Source organism: Argiope bruennichi, chromosome 11 (genome assembly GCF_947563725.1).
Source record: "Argiope bruennichi chromosome 11, qqArgBrue1.1, whole genome shotgun sequence".
Classification (NCBI taxonomy): domain Eukaryota; kingdom Metazoa; phylum Arthropoda; class Arachnida; order Araneae; family Araneidae; genus Argiope; species Argiope bruennichi.
The window spans coordinates 61,621,660-61,627,659 of record NC_079161.1 but is presented as its reverse complement, the minus strand read 5'-3'; positions in this window follow the sequence as shown (position 1 = coordinate 61,627,659).

Genomic DNA, 6,000 nt, shown 5'->3' with positions numbered 1-6,000 from the left:
TTTAGAAGTCATTCTTTATTCGTAAAAAGCCCGATTTGATAAATAAATAAGTAGAAATGATTCCTATGTTTTCAGCCAGTAAAACAGATCCTTGAACACGGTGGAAAAATTCTTGCACCGCGAAAAGAAATCTCATTTCTGACGGAACTTTCTCTTAGGTAAGTAAATAAATGGAAAAATCGGTGAATACTTCAGTTCTCTTTAACAAAAGAGCTGGCAAAATTTTCCGGTTTCTTTTATCCTTTTCTTTCAACTAAAATGAAAGTGGAAAAGAAATTGATTCTACTTTCAATGTTTGTTTTAGACGCCATATGGCTCATTCGAGACATATTTGCGTAAGGATCTTGAGGTGTGTATATCAGGAACTTTAATGGAAAAAAGAATTAGTCATTTTCAATTAGGAATTAAATAAACTCATTGTTAAATGATGTGGATAATTTTTGCTTCATAATATAACATTACTTTTATTTTTTTCCTTTCTGCTTAAACAGTTCTGCGTTAATATAAATTTATTTTAAAAGAATGAAAAACAATTGTTTATAATATATATCAAAATTAAAAAAAATGTACAGTATAAAAATAATTACAATGTTTCTTCGAATAGTACAGATTTTAACATTGCATATACACATGATAAATTCTATAAAATATGATAGAGGTTTTCATTCAAATTTCCATGTTTATACACTACATTTAACTGTAATATAGACTTGTATTTATATAGAAATTGACATTTATTATTTATCGCAGTGATTCTCAACCTGTGGGGCGCGCCCCCCTAGGGGGGCGCGAGCACACTAGAGGGGGGTCGCGAGAATATCCAAGATAAAAAATTATTTAAAAAATTGATCAACTGACTGAAAGGACAGCTAACATACACATAAAAAACAAAATACATTTCTACATATTTAATAACTTATTAAAGTAAAACAACTTATTACATAAAAATTTACTTAATTAAAACATACTAAATTAAAAACAAATTTAATAATCATTAGTGACTTTCTTGGACCTGTCTTTCAGAGCAAACTTTTTCGAAGGAAGGCTTAATATTAGAAATAGTCAATCTCAGTTCTGTTTCTATACTTAGCCGAGATCTGTATTTTGTCTTCAAAGAAGCCACGGCAGAAAATCCAGTTTCACAAAGGTCGGATGTTGAAAATGGTAATAGAATGCGAAATTCCTTTGTTTTTAGTGCAGAAAAATCATCCTCTACTCCTGCCCAAAATTCAAATAGTGATTTATTACTAAATTGTCTTTTAGTTTCATCACTTGTAGTGAAGTCTATGAATTTTTCTTTCTCATGAAATGAGAGTCCTTCGGGAGTCTTATGAAATGAATCCCTAACCCACTCATAAATTGCTATCCATTTGTCATCAACAAGAAAATACCTTTTAAAATTCTTTTTCAGCATGACTAAAGGATTTTCAATGGGTACAAAAACAACTTTTACATGCTCTTCTTTAGCCTTGTAAGTTTTAGTACAATCATCCACATTTGCAAACATTGTTAGGTTTTTTTTGCTTTAAATTTCTGTTCCATAATTCCAATTTTCTACAAAAAGCTTTAACTTTATGACTTGTATACAACATATGTCTATTTGCTCCTTGGAATTGAAGATTCAAGTTATTTAATTTCTCTAATATGTCGACCCAGTAGTTCAATTTCATCACAAATAAGCCATCTCGAAAATTCTCGGCCTCCATTCAGTTTTCTTCTTCTAGGAAAATGGCGAATTCTTCTCTTAATTCATAAACATGTTGCAAAAATTTCCCACGTGATAACAATCTTACCTCGCAATAAAATAGTAACGCTGAATGTACTGAACCCATGTCTTTACAAAGTGCGGAAAAGATTCTCGATTTCAGGGGTATCATTTTTATATAATTTACTACGGTTACAACCATTGTTAACAGAATATTCAAACAAGGATTCATTTCTTTCGAAACCAAAGCTTCTCTGTGGATCATGCAATGTATCCAGACCCACTGAGGCGATTTTTGTTTTACAAGGCTTGTATACCTTGGAACTTCCAGAAATTGAACGAGCACCATCGTTGCATATTCCTACGCAATTTTTCCATTCTATGTTTGCCTCATACATAAAATCATTTAAAATAGCAAATAATGCGAGCGCTGTTTATTTAAGTTCTATTGGTTTGAAGAAAAGTAGTTCTACTACTGACATATTATCACAAAATCGAACATAGGCAATTAAATGAGCATCTTTATTACTATTTGTTGCTTCATCAAGCTGTACTGAAAACAATTTGTTCCCGCAACTTCGAGAAAAGCTGATACTGTACATCTTCAGCTATATCACCGATTCGACGAGCAACAATATCATTTGAAACAGGTATGGACTGCAATTGCTTTGAAAAATTATCTCCAAATATAGTTTCTACAATCTCAATTGCTGCTGGCAAAATACGCTCTTCACCAATGGTGTGAGGTTTTTTACATCTGGCTATTTATATGAACTTTGTAAGATGCAATTAAAGCTGTTTTTTTATTCACAGATAAAGTTTCTTTAAAAAATGATTTTTGCTTTTTATATGATTTTAATTTTAATTCGAAGAATTCTCTGGGTTTGTTGACGTACTCACTATGAAGCGTTTCCGAATGTCTTTTAAGTTTATTAGATTTCATACTGTCCGAGACCAACATGTTTGAGAAAATGATACACATGGGCCTTTCTTCTTCATTTACTTCAGTACTGGTAAACCCAAAATTTAAGTATTCTTGAGAATATTTCCTTGACTTTATTTTCAGAACCACTTTCGTCTGTGTACTTGTTGATGTTTGACTATTGTCTAATGCTTGCTTACTTCTGCTTAAATATTTATTTATGAGTTTGCATAAATCTGCTGCCGTGAATATTTAATATGGTGAATTGCAATTAACACGAAAACATATATAACATAAACATTCACGATAGATTCGATAGCGATAAAAGGATCGACTCGAATGAGACTGGCTGAAATTGAAACTTGCGTTATCGAATATTCTCCATCTTCCCATGAGAAACCGTTTACTCGGCGCATGCTCGAGACGGCATCGGTCATGTTGATTCCCTTCCACAAACATTTTTATTTTTTTTCACTTTGGTTTTGTCATGCTTCTGCTCTATTTCTTTTATTATTCGAAAAAATGTATTCCCAGCTTCTAAATTTAGAACTGGGAATACATTTTTTTCTAAATTTAGAACTCACCCCGTCTAGGTTAACATTCCTTGACGAATTTTTCTACTTTCCTATTCTTTTAATATTATCTCTCTGCTTGGCTTTCATTTTAAATATAATATTTAAAATGTCTCCACTTTCATTCGCTTCATCTGTTCACCGCCCGCTTGTCCAAATTCCAAGATGTGGTTTATCGCCAACGTTGGTTCACTTTTTACTCTTGTTTTGGCAGTTAGTTAAAAATAATTTAATAACAGAATCCAAAATACTCAATATACATTATTGTTGTATACATTTTATTGTAAGCAGGGGGCCCGATAAAAATTATGATTGAAAACTGAGCTACGAATACTGAAAGGTTGAGAAACGCTGATGTAGTGAATTTACATTAAAAGCTTTATGCAGAAAAAAATATTTTTTTCTTATAAAGAAACAATTTATTTCTTATAAAGGAATATGCAACATTTCATTCAATGAGATATTCTTTAAAATTCCTGAAAGAAATTCTGGTTTACAAGATGATATGAAAAATGAAGCATGTCAGTCCGTTGAATGTGTGTGAATTTTGGGAGTGCATTTATTGAAAAACTGGTTAATATTTATGTAGTGAGTTCAAATTGAAGAATTTGTAGAAAAGAAACAATTTAATTTTCCATATAAAGGATATAAGAACATTCTTTTTATTGAGGAATATGCAATATTTTCATGAATAAGATATTCTTAGATATGATGTATATTCTGGTTTACAAGATGGCATGAAAAATGAAGTATGTCAGTCTTTCGAATGTGTGTGAATGCTTGGATTGCATTTATTGAAATTGTGGTTAATGTTTATGTAGTGAATTTGTACTAAAAATTTCTTGTAGGGGAAACAATTTAATTCGTTCTTACAAAGAAAAATTTCTTCCTTATAAAGGAATATACAGCATTTCTATGAATAAGATATTCTTAGAAAGCCTCAACTAAATTCTGCCAAAGCTTCTCTGTGTCACCCAACTTCGAGAAAAGCTGACACTGTACATCTTCGACTATATCGCCAATTCGACGAGCAACAGTATCATTTGAAAGAGGTATGGACTGCAATTGTTTTGAAAAATTATCTCCAAACATAGTTTCTACATTCTCAATTGCTGCTGGCAAAATAAACTCTTCACCAATGGTGTGAGGTTTTTTACATCTGTCTATTTTATATGAAACTTTGTTAGATGCAATTAAAGCTTTTTTATTCACAGACGAAGTTTCTTTAAAAAATGATTTTTGCTTTTTATATGATTTTAATTTTAATTCGAAGAATTATCTAGATTTGTTGTACTCACTATGAAGCGTTTCCCAATGTCGTCGTTTAAGTTCATTAGGTTTCATGTTGTCTGCGGCCAACATTTTTGAGCAAATTATGCACATGGGCCTTTCTTCTTCATTTATTTCAGTACTGATAAACCCAAAATTTAAGTATTCTTGAGAATATTTTATTGGTTTTATTTTCCACACTCGTCTGTGTATTTGTCGGTGCTTGACTATCGTCTAATTATCGCTTACTTTCGCTTAAAAATTTATCCACGAGTCTGCATAAATCTACTGCCTTGAATATTTAATAATGCAATTAACACGAAAACATATATAACATACACATTCACGATAGATTCGATAGCGATAGAAGGATCGACTCGAATGAGACTGGCAGGAATTGAAACTTGCGTTATCGAACATTTTCCTTCATTCTATGAGAAAACATGTGCACTGCGCCTGCTCGAGACGGCATCGGTGGTGTGGATTCCCTTCCACAAACATAACTTTTTGTTTGATTGTTTGTTTGTTTAGTCGTGCTTCTGTTTTATTTCTTTTATTATTAAAAAAATGTATTCCCAGTTTCTAAATTTAGCTCACCACGTCTAGGTTAACTTTCCTTAACGAATTTTTCAACTTTCATATTCTTTTAACGTTATCTCCCTGTTTGACTTTCATTTCAAATATAATATTTAAATTTTCCCCGCTTTCATTCGCTTCATCTGTTCACCATCCGCTTGGCAAAATGCCACATGTGGTTTCTCGTCAACGTTGACTCGCCTTTACTCTTGTTTTGGCAGTTAAAAATAATTTAAAAACAGAATCCAAAATACTCAATATGCATTATTGTTGTTACATTTTATTGTAAGCGGGGGGTGGGGCGATGAAAGTTATGATTGAAAACTGGACCGCGAATGCTGAAAGGTTGAGAAACGCTGATTTATCGCATGTTTTAAATATTAGTATTCATATTTTGTAAAATAAAACATTTTTTAATCAAATGACAAATACAAAGCATATGAAAAGCTTCAAAAAGAAATAAACATTTTTAGGATGAATTATCTTCAAATATGTTCCAGTTACTAATTTTCTTCTTCTGTTAATTAAAAGAAAATAATATGAAACGTTAATTCCACGCAAATGAAGAATAATTTCTTCTATATTAACATCTAAATATAGAAATAAAAGTATTAGCAGAAGAGTACTTGTTTTAAACAGAGATATAAAAGATTTATAAAAGAAGTACTAGCGTTATCTTTATGGCATAAAACATTGTTCCGAGAAATATTTCGGCTTTTCTCTTTTTTTCAAAATTTTTTGAAAACCCTAATTTAAAAGAAATGCTTTAATTTTTGGCTGCAACATTTTGGAAATTCTTCCTAAAATATCGTTTGCATTTTCTGTCAAAATATAACTATTTTGAAATCTTTCGTTAAACTTTGTATTTTAAAAAACAGCAATTAATTTTTATCACTAAATATTGCTTAAATGTGACATGTTAACTTTGTTACCAAGTTACAAAAGAATTGATTAGA